At 38.6% G+C, this 20,553-nt stretch overlaps 1 protein-coding gene and 1 pseudogene across 4 annotated transcripts in view; both read right to left on the bottom strand.

Moving 5' to 3' along the window:
• The window catches only part of PTPN13 (protein tyrosine phosphatase, non-receptor type 13 (APO-1/CD95 (Fas)-associated phosphatase)), a 162,103-nt gene extending 149,470 nt beyond the window's left edge, over window positions 1-12,633 (bottom strand). For all 4 annotated transcript variants that reach the window (XM_012647232.1, XM_012647233.1, XM_012647234.1 and 1 more), the window contains exon 1: window positions 12,176-12,633. The gene's annotated coding sequence lies outside the window, so the exon portion shown is untranslated. The remainder of the gene's footprint in view (window positions 1-12,175) is intronic.
• Window positions 3,336-4,007, bottom strand: LOC105812651 (annotated as a pseudogene).
• Window positions 12,634-20,553: the final 7,920 nt, after the last annotated feature.

Genomic DNA, 20,553 nt, shown 5'->3' with positions numbered 1-20,553 from the left:
TTTTTTAGGGTCTTGCTCTGTCGTCCGAGCTAGAGTGCAGTGGCGTCATCATAGTTCACTGCAACCTCAAACTCCTGGGCTCAAGCAATCCTCCTGCCTCAGCCTCCTGTAGCTGGGACTACAGGAACCCACCACCATGCCCAGCTAAATTTTCTATTTTTAGTAGAGAGAGGATCTTGCTCTTGTTCTGGCTGGTCTTGAACTCCTGACCTCAAGGGTGCTCCCACCTCAGCCTCCCAGAGTCCTAGGATTACAGGCATGAGCCACTGTGCCTGGTCCCTAATTTATATTTTTAGCTTAGAGAATAACTGCATAAAAGCATGATCAAATTATCTAATTTCTTTAAAGGGGAGATAAGATTCCTAGAAAAATACCTTGAAAGAGTACTTATTTTCTACCATTAGTAGAAAAGCTATCTTTGGGGCATATTTTAAACTACAGATTCCTGGAGACACAGGAAGTATCCCAGAATGTTTATTTTTAACAAATTCACAGGTAATTCAGATATAGTTCGCACCTGGAGGCCACAATCTACCCCACCTTTTGCCTATGTTTCAAAAGGTATACATACAATGAAGCTTAATTACAAAAGCTAAAATAATGTTATTAGAAAATTATGTTCTGGTATATCTTTCCTCTCAATGCACTATATTTAAGCAGGAAAAAATATCTGAACTTTACCTCCACAAAAGTAACTCCACATTTAGTCTTCAGTATTTATGCTTAAGCCAAGAAAACCAGGACAAACATATTTTTAAAAAATTCTGTACACCTAAATTTTTGCACCTAGCACTCTATAAAATGAGAAAATTGAAATAGTTCCCCTTCCAACCATAAAATGATCCAACTTCAGTTGTACTCAATTATTTGCCAACTTCAGTTAGAAGAAATTTTTCAACTTAAAACAGGATAATAAATAGTGCTAAGACATCCAAGTTTGCTTTTACTAATAGATTTTTAATTGTTAATAAAAGAAGGGGATTAACCAGGTCAAAAGTGGGAGAAATGTTTGACTAATGAGGTAATTTGAGAAAAAAAAAAAGAAAACCAGAAAAATGAAGTTGTGTTACTTAATATATAAAAAAGGAATATGTTATCGGTATAAATTTTTTTCAAAAGCTAAGAACTTTTTAGCATACTAAGAGAGTACATACAAAGTTTCACATTGAGAAAGACTAAAACATCTGTTTGGCATGTCATTAATGTTTCGACCTGGCTTTGGTGACACTACTGAAAATGAAAGATACAGAACAGCACATTAGGGAAGGGATCTGGAGATAAGAGTAGAAAGATGACTTACTTTCAATCTTTGTACATTTTGAACCTTGTACAATATACAACTTTTAATCTAAAAAAGTTACTTAAGAATAATAAAACAAATGTTATCTGCTATAAAAACTGAAGTCTGCATAACTCATCCCCTTCAGAGGACAACAAAGCTGTTTCTTAATAAAAGAACTGCATGATCATCTAAACAATATGCATGGAGATAATGATATATAACTCTTAAGTGAAAAAAAATGTGAAGACAGTTGAGGGAAAGGGTTAATAGTGACTTTAATTTTGTCTCAAAGAACTCTAGGGTACAAATTTCACATCTCAAAAAAAAGCAAACGTCAACCCATTATACAGTGAATGGATTTTAAAACCATATGATAAACTAAAATTTAGAAACTTTTGTAGTTCTCCTATCAGGCACAGTTGTATTCCACCACATACAAAGCATCTAACCCTACTGAAAGAGTTGATTCAAAGGAGAAGAAAAGAAACTTTGTTAGCAGTCACCAACAGTTTGGAGCTCTGTAAATAATAGCTGTCAACCAAATCAAAGGACAATTTTTAAATGCACTAAGCAAGGAATGGAGACTTGGTCATGAACTATTCTTAATGACAACACCTTAATAAGATCATTACTTCCAACTCTGAATTAAAAGTTATAAATGATTTTCACTGTTAAAATACCGAGTGTGTAGTGTTTAGGCACATAGGCTTTGGAACAAGATTGCCTAGATGCACTTACTGTCTATATTACCTTTGACAATTTAATTAATCTAACTCCACCTCAGTTTTCATTATCTGTTAAAAGGAAGTTAATAATATTTACCATGAGGTTGTTTTGAGGAATTAAGTTTTTACTTCATTAAACAGTACATTTTATAATGTATTATCCTATCATCATTATTACTTAAACATCCTTGTAAAAAAGTGACCCCGCCTCAAGTACATCTTCTAGTTTGTCTAAAGAATTGGCTAAAATAATACAATGCATTAGAATCAGTAAAACCAATCTCAGGCAAAATAAATACCTTTCAATTCAACAGAGCAGATTCTATACATCATGAATTCTTCACAGTCTAATCTGTCTACTCCGAAAACAGGTTTGTTTTCCCTATGTATCACCATTGTGAGCATTTTTGTTTTTTTCTAGCCCCTTTAAAATGAAAGTTTTCATAAAAAACAAAGTAAAATAAAAACTACAATTATAATCATGCTTTATTTTTTTCTATTTAACATTATATTTCCATGTTACAAAAAGCTCCTTGTCAATCTAATTTTTGATGATCATAAGATTCCATTGCAAGGATTTACAATATTTTAAATCATTCCTCATCTGTAAGCTATTTGTGTTGTTTCCAATTTTATTTAACTACAGATTAAAAAAAAATGCCAGGCTGGACGTGGTGGCTCACGCCTGTAATCCTAGCACTCTGGGAGGCTGAGGCGGGTGGATCGCTCAAGGTCAGCAGTTCAAGATCAGCCTGAGCAAGAGCGAGATCCCGTCTCTACTAAAAAATAGAAACAAATGATCTGGACAACTAAAAATATATATATAAATTAGCCGGGCATGGTGGCGCATGCCTGTAGTCCCAGCTACTCGGGAGGCTGAGGCAGAAGGATCGCTTGAATCCAGGAGTTTGAGGTTGCTGTGAGCTAGGACGCCACGGCACTCTAGCCCGGGCAACAGAGCAAGACTCTGTCTCAAAAAAAAACTGCCAGAAGCATCCTTAAATGCCTTGTTACACAACAGCAAAGTGCAGAGTGAGGAGAACACGAGAGTGCCTTTTCATTTTCAAAATGTTTGGAAATATGTACAACTTTGATACAGTTTCAGGGTGCTCCAAACACCCATGGCCACTTCATGTAAACTACTGACATTCTAGAGCACTTTGAGACCACAATATGATCGTTAGCAAATTTTGTAATTAAACCTAATGAGGACAATAGACATTTCTCAAATAAGAGATGTGTCAATTACAGTGTTCCCTACTCTAAGGTATTCACAAGGAGATAAACAGTTTTTTTGTTTGTTTCTTTTTCCAGTCTCCAGAATTTTTCTATTCATGATTCTCCTCCTCCTCATCCTCCTTAACCTCTTCTTCATCTTCCCCTTCCACCTTTCCGGGCAACTTTAGCAAAACCCTTTGTGCCATCAAACTTTCCTTTAAACTTATAGTCAGCAACATCCTTCTCATGCTTCTCCTTTAGCTTCCCTGCCTTAGTGATGTAAGGCTGCTTTTCACTGTCACTTAAGTTATTCCACATCTCACCCAGCTTTTTTGCCACATCTCCAACAGAGATGCCAGGGTTTGTGGATTTGATCTTGAGGCAGAATTCTGAACTGAAGAGGAAGAACCCAGACTGTGGCCTTTGGGAGCATTAGGGTCCCTCTTCTTCTTGTCTTCCTTAGCTGGTCCATAATCCTTCATTTCCCGATCATGGTGGGACTTTACCTGCCTTTGCCATTTCATCAAATTTAGATTTCTCTTTCCAAATATTGTCTTCCATCTCTCAGAGCACTTAGAAAATTCTGCAAAATTGACAGGGACCTCTGGGGTTTTCTTATGTTCTTCTCTGCACATCTGCACAAAGATAGCATTAACAGACATCTTGCTCTTTGGTTTCTTGGGGTCACCTTTAGCCATCTTGACTGTATTATTTGCTAGTCTGGGCAGTGCAGGGCATGACACGTGGCTCAGCATTCCCCAGCCGTACACTAGCTGTCTCCAGGAGAGCTGCCTCTTTCTTCATTTTAATTCCAATTATACTCCTTATCATTCACCTTTCTAAAACATGAATAGGTATATTATTTAATTAAAGCAAGCCCCTTCTCAAAGAATGGAAATGTGCCACTACAAAGGATATTTAAAACAATATACCATATGTTCTAAAAGTAATTCCAAACCTGGAGATGTAGTGTTCTAAACATGAATAGTTTGAGGAAAATGACATTCATTTTACAAGTTCTAATAAGTATATAAAAATCAGGTACACATCACGTATATCAGCAAGTCCAAGTAATGAGTGGAAGAAACATATAGCCCAAGAAAAAAAGTAGGGCCATAAACTTTCAAACAAAAAACCATATTTAAGTTCCTATATTATGTGTACCTAATGTTAAAAAAATCTGTATAAATCAAATTTAAGTATACCAAAAATAGTAATAGCTAATGGTTATTAAACACATAGTATGTATCAAGCATTATTCTAAATGCTTTATGTGTATTAACTCTTGGTCTTCACAACAACCCCATAAAGTAGGTCTGGTCATTATCCTCATTTTGAAGATGAGGAAAAAGCAAGGTTAAGTAACTTGGACAAGGTCATAGAGCTAATAAACTATAGAGTCAGAAATCAAAACCCAGGCATCCTGGTTCTAAGTGTATGCTTTAAATACCATGCTATACTGTCTCTCTAAACCAAATGGGAGTGGTCAACACCATACACAGCAGCATCTATTTAATAAAACCAAATCATCTAGGCAATTTTACATATTATTTAATTTTATCTTTATAGGTATTCTGTGGAATATATCCTGCCAATAGCTTGGTTTATTCAGCATGAACTCAGATGATGAAAGCCATGTGGCCAAAAATTGTCCCACCAAGTCTCCTGTCTTGAAAATGTGTCCTTTTTGTACGTCACTAGTGCCTAACAGAGTACCTGGCAAAGAATAGGAATTGATGAATAAGGAACAATTAAAAAGGGAACTGGTGTAAGAATGGGGTTAGATCAGCCCAGATTCATCATTATAGATTCATCTAGAAAACATTCAAATGACGTGGCTTATTTACAGTGATTCTTTAGTATTCCTGTAGGTGGAAGAACAGTCTTATTCAATTTTCAATTAAATCTTAGTATCTCAATACAATCTTAAAGTTCTTTTGAAGTTAGAAGAAGGCTTATTGTACTAATATAAACATTAAGAAAGATTCAGTGCTCGCTTCGGCAGCACATATACTACAATTGGAACGATACAGAGAAGATTAGCATGGCCCCTGTGCAAGGATGACACGCAAATTCATGAAGCGTTCCATATTAAAAATAATAATAATAATAAAAAGAATAAAAGAAAGATTCAGATGAAATCTTATTTTAAAAATATGGCTCAGTTTGGTCTTTAGTCCACATAAGTGTGATATATTACATGACCACATTAAAATATTCCCTGTTGTTTAAAAATTGAAAGAAATTCTCATTAAAATTTAATATTCTAGATTTGTCATAGTAGCTCTAAGAACTATACAATATAAACTATGAACATAGGAGAGTATGTTGACTCGAATTATAACTGAAGTTACAGTATTGCTGGGCACTATGCAATAACACATATCTTATTTTTCATTTCTATACTCCTTAAAGCAATACCAGAATTTCTCAGCTACAAATGAACTCAATTGTATGCAGCTACAATATAGTTTATTTAATTTAGATCTAATAACGGAACATTCCTGAACTAAAGTTTCCATTATATTTGTTGTATTAATTTTTATTTTTAATTTTTAGCTTTAAAATGAAACCACCTATCCCAGCTTTCATGAAGAACAGCTACAAATATATTAATACATTTCAGCCCTGGTAAATTTATATACAGTACTAAAAAATTTAGATATGTTACATTATGAATCATTGCTCTAAGCTCATTCCTTGATCTAGGCATAGAACCCAGCATAAAAATAAAATTAAAACAGATTGTATAGCCCGGAGCGGTGGCTAATGCCTATGGTCCTACCACTCTAGGAGGGCAAGGCAGGAGGATCCCTTGAGCTTAGGAGTTCGAGACCAGACTGAGCAAGAGCAAGACCCCGTCTCTACTAAAAATAGAAAAAATTGGTCAGGCATGGTGGCGTGGGCCTGTAGTCCCTGCTACTCCGGAGGCTGAGGCAAGAGGATTGCTTGAGCCCAGGAGTTTGAGGTTGCTGTGAGCTAGGCTGACATCACGGCACTCTAGCCCGGGCTACAGAGTGAGACTCTGTCTCAAAATAAATAAATAAATATAAAAAAATAAGACAATTTGTATAAAGGATAAATGTAATCAATATTATGTTTAAATAATTCCAGGAAATTATATCTCAGCTCAAGTCAGGAATATGAAAGACGTTGATGAAGGAATTCATCTATCATTCAAAACTGAAATTCCTGTCCCGAAATACTGATTATTTCTTCTCATTTCAAATACTGAATTACATATATGTTTCAGGAGAAATATTTAGCTACACTAAGACCTGAAATAATTTGTTAATTTTTAAAATTACACTTTTCTAGAAGAAGCAAAATAGTATTTACATGGTGCTAAGAGAAACTTAATTTTTTAAAAGAATTCCCTTATTTAAAAACATTCTCAGGCTATATCTTTTTCAAAGAACGAAACAAAACACAACTTGGAATATCTTTACAACAATATCAAATTATATAATCATTCTAACCTTAAGTTATTCAACAAGTATGTTTCATTTTTGTTCTACAGACTACATTACAACTAAGTGGAAAAGCATTAAAACATGAAAATGATACTGTACACAAAACATGCCATCAGGCATCCTTTTAACAACATGTTCCATTGCAAATTTGTCTGATCTAAGTAGGTAAAAAAGCATGTATTTATGTAAAAAGAAATGTACCATCTACACAGAAAGAATATTTTTAATTGAAATTAATTTTTGTTCTCAACTTTACTCAGAGCATACTAAATCAATAAAACTTTCATTAAAAGTCATCTTTCTTAGGCATGTTAATGAGGAGGTTTAGGATGAACTTCACAGTACAGTTTCTTCTGTGCTGTGCATCAGTAGTGAACAAGTGGCAAACACCATTAAATCAGATGACACAGTGTTAGCTTCCAATCATCTGAAATTTTTTAGGAAACTCATTTTTTTTCAAGGGGGTGTGTGAGGAAAAAATAAAATTTCTCTTGCATCTGTACACTCATGTTAAAATTAACAAGACAGTTTCTGTTGAAAAATTAATCATGTCATTTGATAACTAAGGGTGTCCATATGTAAAAGAAAAAAAGAAAACTGTCTTTGCCAAGAAGGAAAGCCTTTAATCAAATCCCAGCACTTGCGTTGAAATGATGACCTTTTCTATTTTCAGTGTTTTGGGACATCACGTTTCCAGACCTGAAACTTTTGTAGTATATAAGGGCAATTAAGCCTTTAGACTGAAAGCATACCAAGATAAGTAATAAAAACAAGGACACTAAATTTGCTCTTCTCAGTTAACTTTGAAAACATTATAACTAGGTACAAAAGATTGAGGAAAGAGGTAATATATCAGAAATGTGGTATTTCTCATGACCTTAAAAAAATAACTTTCTGCTGGGTGCGGTGGCTCATGCCTGTAATCCTGGCATTCTGGGAGGCCGAGGGGGGAGGATTGCTTGAGCTCAGGAGTTCAAGATCAGCCTGAGCAAGAGCGAGACCCCGTCTCTACTATAAATAGAAAGAAATTAGCCAAACAACTAAAAACAGAAAAAATTGGCCAGGCACGGTAGCGCGTGCCTGCAGTCCCAGCTACCCCGGAGGCTGAGGCAGGAGGATCGCTTGAGCCCAGGAGTTTGAGGTTGCTGTGAGCTAGGCTGAGGCCACGGCACTCTAGCCCAGGCAAGAGAGTGAGACTCTATCTCACAAAAATAAATACATAAAATAAATAAATAACTTTCAAAAATGACATTTCATAAATTTTTAATTATAAATCTGAAGGAAATGACTTAATAAGAGGAATTATGTATATATTCTATTTCAGATGATAGAAAATTGGTATACAAATTTCAAAACCTCTAAGCAGTACAGAACTTTCTGTGATGAGGAAATGTTCCATTCTAGGCTGTGTGATACAGTAGCTACTAGATACAAGTGGCTACTGAGCACTTAAAATATGGTTACTGGGAATAAGGAATAGAATTTTAAATTCTATCTAATTTTAATTAATTAAAATATAAATTTAAATACCTACATATGGCTAGGGATACTACATTGAACAGTACAGCTCTGGGGAACTGGGAGGAAATACTTGAATCTTAAATTCTGATCCAAATAGTAAAAAGTCCTATAGATGGGCATAGTGTATAGATGATTCTGAGACATACATATTTTTTAAAATTCTTGTGATTTATATAGAGGAAAGGACTATAATACAACATATAAAAATGCTGCTGCATTTGTGGGAACTAAATTTTCTATACCTACCTTCTAGCGGGGTTTAGAACATTGGTTCCCAAGTTGGCTCCACGTTACAATTTAAGTTCTTAAGGAGCTTCTAAAAATGTGAATGCCTGGTTCTTACCCCCCAAAATTCCAGTTTAATTGGTTTGGTTTGAGGCCTGGGCATAAAGATTATTAAAAGCTACCTGATTCTGAGGTACAGCCAGAGTTGAATACCACTAAATTAGAAGGAAAATAAGAAACTGTTTATTAAGCACAGATGCAGCATGCAGCTAAAGACATTTCTTGGCTGGTAGGTGAAGAGGGCCTTTTGACAACTCAGATTCAAGTCAAAACCCCTGAGGGCTAAATGTGAATTACACATTCTACACATTTAGGAATGATCTGAGTAGACAGTCATAAGTTTTTGTGATTGTTGAATGTTATTTAATTTTGTAAAAGAGATTAGCAAGGAAGGAAGCAAACTAAAAACTGAGTGTCAACTTTCACTTGCCACTTTTGCATATATTATTTAACTTCATCCTCAAAATACCTTGGGAGGTAGATATTATTAAGTTATTTACAGATGGGCAAAGTAAACTTAAAGAAGGTCTCTAGGATTTAGACACACGTTTGTCAGACAATAAAAGTCCTCCACATTTTTTATACTATTGCAGAAGGATTCTCTTTGAGGCAATTAGTTTCAGGTAATTTTCATACTTTACCAGTGTGAAAACAAAATGAAACAAAATAAAAATAGGAAAAAAGCAGGATTCAGTGGTAGAGCACAGGATAAGGCAAACACATTTAACGAGTACTGGGACCAGTTCCCAGTTCCCATATTGCCTGTGCATCTGATAGCAAACTCTGGGGAAAACATGTTAAGTTTATGGTTCAAATCTACACCAGCCTCTATACTAGATCGTTCAGGAGTTACTATCTTTTTGTCCTAAAAAATTAAACAATTGGTCTCCTACTGCCTCACAAACTATTAGTGATAGTTACACATTCTTAACAAGAGGGTTGGGAATAGCATGCTTTCCAGCCTGACACCAAACTGGAATAAGATAAGGAAAGGTCTTAAAGATGTTTTTTCATTTTTCCACCAAACTCAAAGGATTATTAGAACTTCTCCTCCCAAAGCAGTTTTGATTTGATGTGACATATTTATAGCAAGCATGGAACTTTTAAGTTTAATTTAGAACATTAAAAGTCCTATATTAATTTACTCATTAAAAGCTATCTTTTAAAAATCTAGTTGCTGGACCCATCTTAATTTTCAAATTAAAAGAGAAAGATTTTTTCAGAAAAAAACAAAGGAAATCAAGAGCAACAGATCCTCACTCTTCCCATCAGCAATGATCCTTCTATCCTGAGACCCAGTATCTATCTTTTCTCCTTTCTCAGGCTCCTACCTTGTAAAGTGACATTAACTCAAATGAGTCATACTTGGTTACATCAGAGACCAACAGGAGAACACTTTCAGTGGCACAGAATTCTTCCAAAGCATATTCCAAAATAAGAACATGTTGACAAGAGTAATTCCTAAATGCACTGGCTTGGAGTATGTTTGTGTTTGTTTTCAATTTCAAATGGTATTAATTATAATTTAATTATATTATAAAAAGTGTTTTGTAGTTTATTTAAAAATTACACACTCTGTGAAAAGAAGATGAAGAGAAATAAAAAGAAGTAGTCGTAGTAGTTTAACCCTTATAGTCCTTTTCTCCAGTTTGTTTGGAGCAGTGCAATAAGAGGAGCTGGAAAAATACACAATCCATTGACATGGGACAAGCTACAGTGCTTCCCCATCCAATCCTTAACCTATCAAAGGTGGAACAAAGCAAGACCTGTTTTTCCTAATAATAATTAAAGAATGCCTCAATTCCATTCATTTAAAGATGAACACCTATTATCTGTATCATCTACCCAAAACAACTGATTAGCCAATTCTCATATTCACATCCCGCGTTTAGGAGGCATCCCTCCAAAAACAAACAAACAAACCAACAAAAATCAAACAACAACAAAAAAGAGCAATGTAAGTTTTACAACTTTTGACTCTTATCATAGTATTAAAATCTGTTCTTTCAAATTGACACTGGTTTGAGTGTGTGTGTGTGTGTATTACTCGTGACATGAAAAGTCATTTATATTTTTGGATGCTGGTAATCATCCTCCAAAATGTAAGCAGGCTTTACATGCAAGTAAAAATTTTGGTTGGACAAATGTAAATTCAAAGATAAACCTACATGATGGTAAAGGAAGTCATAATTCTCTAATTGTAAAAGTGAAAGATATTATGAAATTAGTCTTTTTTCTTAACAACTAGCCCCAGATATTTTGTGTTTTTAATTCCACCTTCCATCCTGTTCTCTCCCCACACACACTCCCACAAAGCCTCTAATTAGAACGCAATGTTATGAAAAAAGTATAATAAATTTAAGATTGGATGGTAGTCAGTGAGCCTCTGTATGAATTTACTGAATCAATGTATGCATGAACTTAATTTTAAAAATGCTCCTAGAGATATTAAAAGGATAAATAATTTGTATTATAGCACCACCACAAGCAGCCAATGAACATGAAGCAAGATTTCACCTGGACCCTGCCAACCCAGTCATCAAGAATTTGGGAAAATACCAACGCCTGTTTCATAACACAGCGACTTTTATTTTTTTTTCCACCCTTTAGTAAACTCTCTAGTTACAAATTTTAAAATCTTGCTCGGGGGGAGGGGAAAAATAAAATCTTGCTAATTAGTTACCAGCGCCCTTCATCCCACAGATTAGGTGTCCTACATTTTGTTTAGGTCCCGCCTTGAAAACAAACCCGATTGCCCCATTTTCTGAGAGGTAAACTCAGCTCTAGGCAGCTCCCTATGAAGTCACCGCGTTTGTTGTTTCAAAGATGCAATTAAACCAAAAAGACACAAGACTGTCGAAGAGATTAGTTGGAAGTGTATAGTGGTGTCGATCCCATACGTCTAAGGTCAATGAAAACCGTATTGCTGTAAATCTCTCTTAGTGATATTTCTCCCCATCCTCCCTTCTCCATTATATTCACAACAGAAGAAAATTAAACTTCTTAAGAATTTTCTGGACTTTGGTTTAACTTCAGCTTTCCAGTTTTCTGCACTTACGTATCATGTAATGGGGAGGTGGGGGTTAGAGTGTTAACGTGACCAAGTAGAAGGAAAGCAATAAAAAAGAGCTTGCATCAGGCAGTGTCTCTCCCTCTGCCCCCTCTTCCCCCCTCTCCCCTACCCCCACCCCCTGTTCTCCCAGGCCTTCCACATACACATTCTTCTGGGCGGCCTCTAACCACACCATCTCCACAATCATGTACAGAAATTAGAAACAGATTCCGGGAGCCCTTCCCTTAGCACGCACAGAGCAGAGCTGTACAAGCACGACGGGGCAATGTCACTCCCTGTTACCCCACAATCTTTTACTCTCCCCCTCTGGGGTTTCAGCCGAAGAATCCGGCTGTCTTCCGCGGAGGAGACAGGTCCACCTAGTTAGCAGCGAAACTTCATCTCCGTCTTCCCCACTCCAGCCACCCCACCCCCACGCCCACATACAAAAACACCCCGCCACCAAAACCAAAGACAAGTTCCTTCCACCAGGGCACAGAAGAGTTGGGTTTGGGGGCTGGAGCAAAAGCAGAGAGAGGAGGGAGGCAGCGAGCGCGCTGTACTTTGTTTTGCACTTTTGCACACGCAGTCCGGAGCCCGGGGCCGCTCTGGTCCTTACCGGCTCGTCCGGAGACCGCGTCCTGCTACTGGAGCGCCGGGCGAGGGCTGCGGGGACGCGGCGTCGGGGCGGGCCGCCGGCAGCCGCCGCGAGCCACCACCTCTTCTCCCCCAAGCGGCAGCGGGCGTGGGCCGAAGGAGCTGGAGGAGCCTGGGGAGGGAAAGAAGAAGAGCAGCATCTCCTCCTCCTCCTCCTCGCCTCGGAAACGCCCCTCCAGAGGCGACCCCGCCGACTGCCTGACCCCAGAGCGCTCGCGCACCCTCGCCGCCCTACTGTGCTCTGCGCGCCTCCGAGAGCTTCGTCAAAATCTTCGGGCGCGGACGGCTCAACTCCTGCAGCAGACTCTAAGCGCTGCCGAGGCGGACCGGGGAGCTAGGGAGTGCGGCTCGCCAGCACGACGGTCTCTAGGGGCCGTGAGCATGGTGTGTCACCCTCGCCTCAGCGCGGCCGCTGAAGCTTTCTCGCACCACTCCGGCTCCACCTCAGGCAGCCGCACCGGCCCCGCCCCCCGGTCCTGTCACTCAACCCTTCGCGGGCTCCGGGAGGACCACAGATCTTCGACCGTGAGCTCCCCTCGACCTCATTGGCCCGCCTTGCCTCCAGCCCCGCCCCCTCCCTGAAGACGAGGTCGCTGGGGAGACCAGCGCCCCGGTTCCCATGACAACCGGTGCCTTGGGCCTGGCTTTCCGCGTTCCTCTGACTAACCAGACGCTCAGGTTGATAGCCGCGCCACAAAGTTCCTAACCCCTGCCATGTGGACTCCTACTTTTAGGCCAAGTGGAAAATGCAGCGGACAGCACCCACACTTCCAACTTCAGAAACGTAACTGCGTGACGCTGGGGAGTGAGGGGGAGAGTGAAGAATGCGTAACCGCTCGCTCTTCCCCGGTCCGTCTAAGTAGCCCCTCCCCCCTTGCCCTCCGCTGCCCCTCGGCCTGGTTTCCATATTCTCACCGGCGATTTGGGCCTTGAAAGGGTGAGGAGAAGGGGAGAGAGAAAAAGCGGGGCTTTGCCGGCTCCCTGCAGCAATATAGCAAGTTAGAAATGGCGGGGTCGCCGAAAACAGCTCGGTGAGTTTTCCCACAGTTATAAAGTGGTCTTCAAAGGTGTGGTGGCTGCACAAGCCCAAATGCCCTGAGGAAAACTCAAATTCTCGTATTTTTGAAAAAAAGCATGTAAATGCTGCTCTCGTTATTTTCTCTATGAAACTGAGGTAATCCTTAAATTTAAAAATTTAAGGAAAAGGTTTAGCATACTCTCTCTAAAATAACCTCCATTTTTGTATAGGCACCGCAGCTTGGCAGAGGTACATCCGGGTAGCCGGTCCGCGGCTGCAAGCTGGAAGATTAGAGTTTCCATAGTTTGGAAGAGTGCCTTCGACATCCACGAGCAAATAGTATCTTGTGACGTGAGTTTCGAAAGTTTTGGCTTATTCTGGGATGTGTGAGGTCATCTGCCCCAGTCTGGAAACGGGATGTGCAGTAAATTTAGTCTGGGACCCCTAATGTTGACCCCCTAGGTGCATCCGAATTTCATGGCTGGCTCCGAAATGAAGCGATCTGAGGCTTATCTGGCTTCTCCAAGGAAGTCAGAGCTGCAGTCCTAAATTCCCTGCCCCCCCTGGCTGCCACAGGTGTATGGCGAACGAGGGAATGAATGGTAATGGTTTACCACGGGCGGGCACTTGAGTTTTCATTGTATCATTGACTAAATGAGTAACTGTGCTGGGTGTCTCGAGTCGGATATGCCTTGCAAGAATGCGATTACACACAGGGCTGAACACAACGGAAAATGCAAAACGGGATTTTAAGATAAGGTCCCTGCCCTCAAGGAGCCAACCGTGGAGTCTAAGAAAGAAAACTAGCACCCTTGAAACAATTCGAGAACAATTATAGCTAAAATGCGTGGCCAGACTTAGAGCACAGTAGCAGATAAGAGAAAGACTGGCATGCGGAATAGGCTGGCTTAGTCAGGCTATGGAGGAGGGTTTTGAAGGGTAGGTGGAGGGATGAATGAAGCAAAGATGAGGAAAGACAGTTGAGAGAAACAACAAAAAACTAAAGAGCAGAAGCAGGAATGAATGGTGAAAGTAAATAACAGAAGGTCAGCCCAGTTGGACTGGAGACAGAAGTGAAGGATTGGACCCCCTTTTCCAGCCCTTCCCCCATTTTTCAATGTTCCGGTTCATCTACCAGGGAGGTGAGAAAGCGGGGGGGGGGGGGGGGGGGGGTCAGACTTGCAAGAACAAAAACTTTCATGGAAAATCTGCCTCTGTTTGCCACTGAAAGAAAATTTATGTATTTATTGGAAAGAAAAGCGATATCTGTAATACCTGCAATAGCTTGTGAATTCGTGTTCAGAAAGAGGGTATAGAAAGTATAACATTGTAAATCTCTGCAAAAGTAGACAAACCACAGTGTTGTAAGCTTTTTTTTTTCTTTTTTTCTTGCATTTAAGGCCATTTCAGGTGGTTGCCCTCAAGGCTTTTTCACTAGTAATCCCTTTGTTTTGGATGAACTGAAAGGCTGTTTTTAAAATAAAACCTGATAAAACAGTACACAAAAGGGAAATCTGCAGGTTAATCTCCTTTTGCATATAATGTAAAAGTCAAAATAAAATACTAACAAATAGAACCCAGCACTACAATACAAATGATATGTCAAAATTAAGAGAAATTATTTCATGTATCCAAGTCTATACTGGAATGATTCAATAGTAGAAAAAAATTTTCATATAGTTGACTATATTAATAAGTCAAAGAAGAAAAACAGTATGAGTGTCTCCATTGATGCTAAAAAGAATTTTGCAAAATCCAGCATCATTCCTAATAAAAATTAGAATTTGGAATAGATAATTTTAATATATATGTTACACTAAAGCCAGCAACTTCCTTTACAATAAAACATTGTAATTATTCCTGTTGAAGTCGGGAACAAGAGGCAGAGCGGGAAGGGGAGTAAAAAAAAAAAACAAATAGGAAACAAGGCAAGAATGCTCACCATCACACCATGTAACAATGGAAATGATAGCCAATGCAATTAGATATGAAATAGAAACAAGAAATTAAATACTGCAAATAAATCAGGATTGTCATTTGACTTGAATGCAGTGGCTATTCACAGATGCAATCACAGTGCACTGAGGCCTTGAACTTCCTGATCCTCTGCCTCAGCCTGCCTAATAGCTGGGACTACAGATGCACGCCACTACATCTTGCTTCATCCATATGTTTTCATAAATTCACCAAGGGATCTATATCTCTCTAAAGTTTTAAGATTGTGTGTTTTAAATGCCAATGATTTTAAAGTACCATCTTTTACCTCAAAGGCTGAAATGAATTCTGGACTAATCCAAATCTGTAAATAGTAATGTTTTCCCAGCTGGCTTCTTGTGTTCATCTCAATGTGAAATATTTGTATTTTGGCTTTTACCAACTATGTTAGTGTTTTTCCCTACTCTGAACCCACAAACACATTCTCCTTTTTTGCTTGCAGAGTAAGAACTGTGATGGGAACTTTGCCCAGGTGAGAAGCAGAAGCAAGATAAGCAATCCACCAAAACATGAGCAGGTAATTGGAGCACAAACTCTGACAGTGCTTAAGGAAGACTTTGTGAGGCAATACTAACACTTCTAAGTGAACCAAGAATTAGCTAGGGAAAAAAATCCAGTGATGAAAACCAGATAGGACTACAATTATCCTCATTGAATAAACCGTCCATACCCTCCATTGAATAAACAGGTGTTTTTTTGGCGGGGGGTAGTTTTTTAAAATTTGAGAATTCCCCTAGGATGTGGCATTACATGACAGCAATAGCATAGATAGCTCTAAACGTTGGAGGCAGCCTGTTAGCTCAGCACATTGAAAAGAGCGTTGCATTTGCACTCAGAAGACCTAAGTACAAATCTTGGCAAGCCAACCTAACTTCTTTGATCATCTTCCTCATTTATAAAATGACAGAAATAAGAATAGCTAATATGTTCCACACCTGATAGCCTGTAATGTTCTTTCAGTATTCAGCAGAATGAAATGAAATATGTGTTTGAAAACTGTCTGTAAGCTTTAAAGCACTGTTTTAAAAATCAAACAGAAACAAACAGCTGTATGTGTTTTTGGAATTAGTGAATGTTTTAGACTTGAGATAATTTTTGAAAATAATCTCCTTCATTCTGAAGGTAAACTTTGGAAAATGTTTCTTTGGTAAGAGGACTAGCTAGCCCTATGAAATATTAAGTCAGAAAAAATTAATTGTGGTACTCCTGTTAATTTCTACTTTCCTTCACCAAGCTACTTTCTTTTGATACTTAGCTCATTTCCACATTTCCCTCATTGTCCCCACACTGACAAGGGCTAGTTAGTTAGGGCTAGTTAATTAGGGCAAGTTATTAATAGTTAGGGTTGGCTACATGTTAGGCTAAAAGCAGTCACCTGTTCCTCCTTGATTTGCCAGGTGCTTTGAGGCTCTATCTGAACCAAAACATTTCCCTCACCTAAATTCCTTGGCTGGAAATTCTCACTTTTAGTCATTAATTAGTTAAACTGCAAAGGTGTTATCTTTCAAAAGTCATAGTTAAAATTCACTTTACTTTCTAGCTTTCTCTCTTAACACATTAATGTGGATTGTTTATCAGATTAGGTTAGTTGTCACTTTAAACCCTGAGGGAGAGAGATACTGGAGCAGCAAATTTTAATTAATGAAAGGGAAGGAGGAAAGAGGGGAAGTCAGTTTCAGTGATGAGTGGAAGAGAGAGAGAAAGGGAGAGGAATTTGGTGGGAGGAGAGGTATGTGGCATGAAGGTGACCCTCAGGGCTGATGATACCAACGGAGGGGATCAGGGAAGTAAATGTAGTACTGAAGGGGTGTGGCACTGAAGTCAAACTGCCTAATTCACAATTTTTACTAGGGTTGGTCCTGTCTCTGACTCATATCTACTACTTGTCCTGGCAAGTTATGTAGCTGCCTATTCAGTTTGGTTGACGGCGGTACAGCAAATAAGCACAACCTTTCTGGTTTCTGAAACGGAGCCATGTTAGAACATACGCTAAGTAATTTGATATGAATATGCTCTAATCCTGACCCACAGGGACTTGCCTTAGGGTTCATGGCTGCTAATCTTGATTTTTCAGAAGTGTTCCCAGAAATGGAGAGCAAGACAGAAGTTAAGCTTTCTAGTTTATACTCTGTTTGAAAAAAAGCGATTTCACACTGTCTGATGGGAGTGAACTGCTATGCAAGAAAATTGATCACTAAAGGCTTTGTTAGGTGGAGTTGGAGAGTTTAATAAGGCATCATTTTGAAAAAAAGTTGTTTTTAGTTTATTGCCTTGATTTTTACATTTTCCTCTATGATGTCTAACAGAAAACTTAGAAGGAAAAATGGTCTTATCTATAGAGACTAGTTATCAGTTTAAGGCCAAATCCAGACTTATGATATTCACATGAAAAGGGGAAATGATGAATTTGCCACATTTGACAGTACCATGAAGAGAGGAAAAATTTGTCTTAGAGAGTTGAAACTGTTAGGATGAGTAGTTCTTCAGCTACTTTAAGAAGTTAAAGTAGAGAACTGTAAAATATATGTATATGACTTAAGCATTTTATTTTTACTAAAAACCTATCATTATACATTCGTTAGCCAATCTTTTGATGCTGTGCCAAGGCCATGCATCTGCTGTTGAGAGTTCTAGGTTGTTTTTTTATATAAACACTTCTCACAATGCAAAATTAACAATTTTTTGTTTTTTGTTAAAGAGAACGTATAACTTGAGGACACTTGTGAAACAATGTGAGTTTAGAATGCTTCTGTATTTATATAATATATTCCAGTTTTCTTGCCATGGTAATTTGTGGCAATAATTTGTCTTTCCACAGCATTTAACTTTATTTTTTTTAATTGTGGTAAAATATACATAACATAAAATTTACCGCTTTACCCATTTTAAGTATCAATTTTATTTTTGATAGGAAAAAATATCATTTTCACTTACACTTAATAAAGTACATAAAAATTAAGTTACCTAATTACATTAGCAAGAATAATTTGTTAAGAGTTTGGGAAACTAAAACAAATGATTTTTATGTAAGCTTTATAAGGACAGGAATTTTGTCCATTTTTATTGACTGCTGTGCTTCCAGTTCCCAGAACAGTGCCTGTCACACAGTAGGCACTCAGACACTATTAAGGGAATGAATGAATGGCTCTTGGTAGTTATAACTCAGCTAGAGGAAGCATAAGTATGCAGGTATACTATGATATAGCCCATTAGTTTTTTGTTTTTTGTTTTGTTTTGTTTTTTGACACAGTGTCTTGCTCTGTCACCTGGGCTAGAGTACAGTGGTGTGACCATAGCTCACAGCAACCTCACACTCCAGGGCTCAAACGATCCTCCTGCCTCAGCCTCCTGAGTAGCTGGGACTACAGGTGTGTACCACCACGCCTGGCTAATGTTTCTATTTTTTTGTAGAGATGGGGTCTTGCTCTTGCTCAGGCTGGTCTTGGCATAACTCATTTGTAAATGTTTTGAGGCCATGGGCATGAGTCTGTGTGTTTTATAGAGGAATGGAGAGCATTAGTTAATCTAATGGTTTAAGTGGACGTCATTTAATAGAGCTTTGATATTATTTGGAAAAAATCTGTATATAGTGCTCAGTACAATATCTTACAATAAGTATTCAGTAAATATTAATCTTTGTTAATTTGTTGGTTGATGTTTTTATTCTTGTTACTTTACTGAGGGAGGGAGGGAGAGAGAAAAAAAGGGGTTGATAAAAAGAGAGAAAGAAGTAAAGAAGGGAAAGCAGCAGAGAAGAGCAAAGAGAAGAGATATTAATATTTTGTATAGAGTCTTGGAGTATGGAGGGGAAAAGAGACTTTTCTTCCTTTCCAACAAAACAGTTATTAAACTGTGTCGTTAATATGAACTCAAAGAAGAATAAACTTTATTCCCTTTGATCAAGGACTATACTCCAATTATTCAAGTTTCAATAAGCATTCTCTTGCTTCATTGTTGTTTGAATGATTCTCCTCTTTCTTGTCCAGTTCTCTTTTTTTTTTTTTTGAGACAGAGTCTCACTCTGTTGCCCTGGCTAGAGTGAGTGCCGTGACGTCAGCCTAGCTCACAGCAACCTCAAACTCCTGGGCTCAAGCGATCCTACTGCCTCAGCCTCCTGAGTAGCTGGGATTACAGGCATGCGCCACCATGCCCGGCTAAATTTTTCTATTGTTAGTTGTTTGGCTTTCTTTCTATTTTTTTTTTAGTAGAGACGGGATCTCGCTCTTGCTCAGGCTGGTCTCGAACTCCTGAGCTCAAACGATCCTCCTGCCTCGGCCTCCCAGAGTGCTAGGATTACAGGCGTGAGCCACCGCACCCGGCCTTGTCCAGTTCTCTTAATGAGAAAGTCTCCTCAGTATCACCAGTGGCAACTTGAATTGGATGAAGAGTTAAATCGTATGTTAGCCAAAAAATCACTTTCTCTGTAGCCTTCACCAGGTTGGGCACCTTGGGCTATGGACTAGAGTTTAGTTATATTAACAATGCAAATTTAGCCCCATCTGCTCTCACAGGACATCCAGACTCCTGAAAATTTCTTACCTACTACCAATATTCCCAGGATTCTGCAAGAGATATTTCACTGTACAGTTTGTCTTTGTTAAACACTTAAACCTTCTCTAAAGTCTAATGCCTGAACATCACTCACATCAGGGTTTCCTGTCACTTCCACTGCTGCTCATAACCTCCATGAAAGATACAATGTTAGTGTCTTGAGGATTGTCTCTCAGTGATCCCCAAATGGCCCCCTGAAGAGTCAGAGCTGGGCTGGCTTGAACTGCAGCAGTGAGGCCACCACTGTGTCACACTTTGTCACGTGGTTCTTGAAGCAGCACTGATTGTGTTCATTATACCACAAAGTCTCTGTGAAATTAACCACTTTATGTGGATGGAAGTGAAGGAAGATATTCACCATGCCATACGTTTACTATCATCACCCTGTACACACACATGCATGCACACACAAACACACACATTCATTCCCTGTCCTTCAACCAAAAGTAAAAGCACTTTTATGTATAAACTCATTCAAATAAATGTTTTGAGAAATCACCAGCTCTTTCTTTCCGCAAACAGCCAGACTCTGATCATCAGAATATTGCAGGGGGCTAGAGGGTGGGTACCATTCCCCTTAATTCAGATAAGAGAGATATCTTTTATTTATAGCCTGTCACCTACTTTGCGCATCTGATCATGTTTTCACAGTAGAATCTAAACTTTTTTAGGGCAATGCAGAAAGACTACTGGCTCCAAGTAAAAGGATATCTGATAAGCAGTGGCTAACAAAGAGTTATTTTCTCACATAAGAAACTAGGTGGTAGACTACAGCT

Source organism: Propithecus coquereli, unplaced genomic scaffold (genome assembly GCF_000956105.1).
Source record: "Propithecus coquereli isolate 6110/MARCELLA unplaced genomic scaffold, Pcoq_1.0 Scaffold26, whole genome shotgun sequence".
In the NCBI taxonomy this organism is placed as follows: Eukaryota; Metazoa; Chordata; class Mammalia; order Primates; family Indriidae; genus Propithecus; species Propithecus coquereli.
The sequence above is the reverse complement of the archived record's forward strand: the minus strand, read 5'-3'. Positions and strand labels throughout refer to the sequence as shown.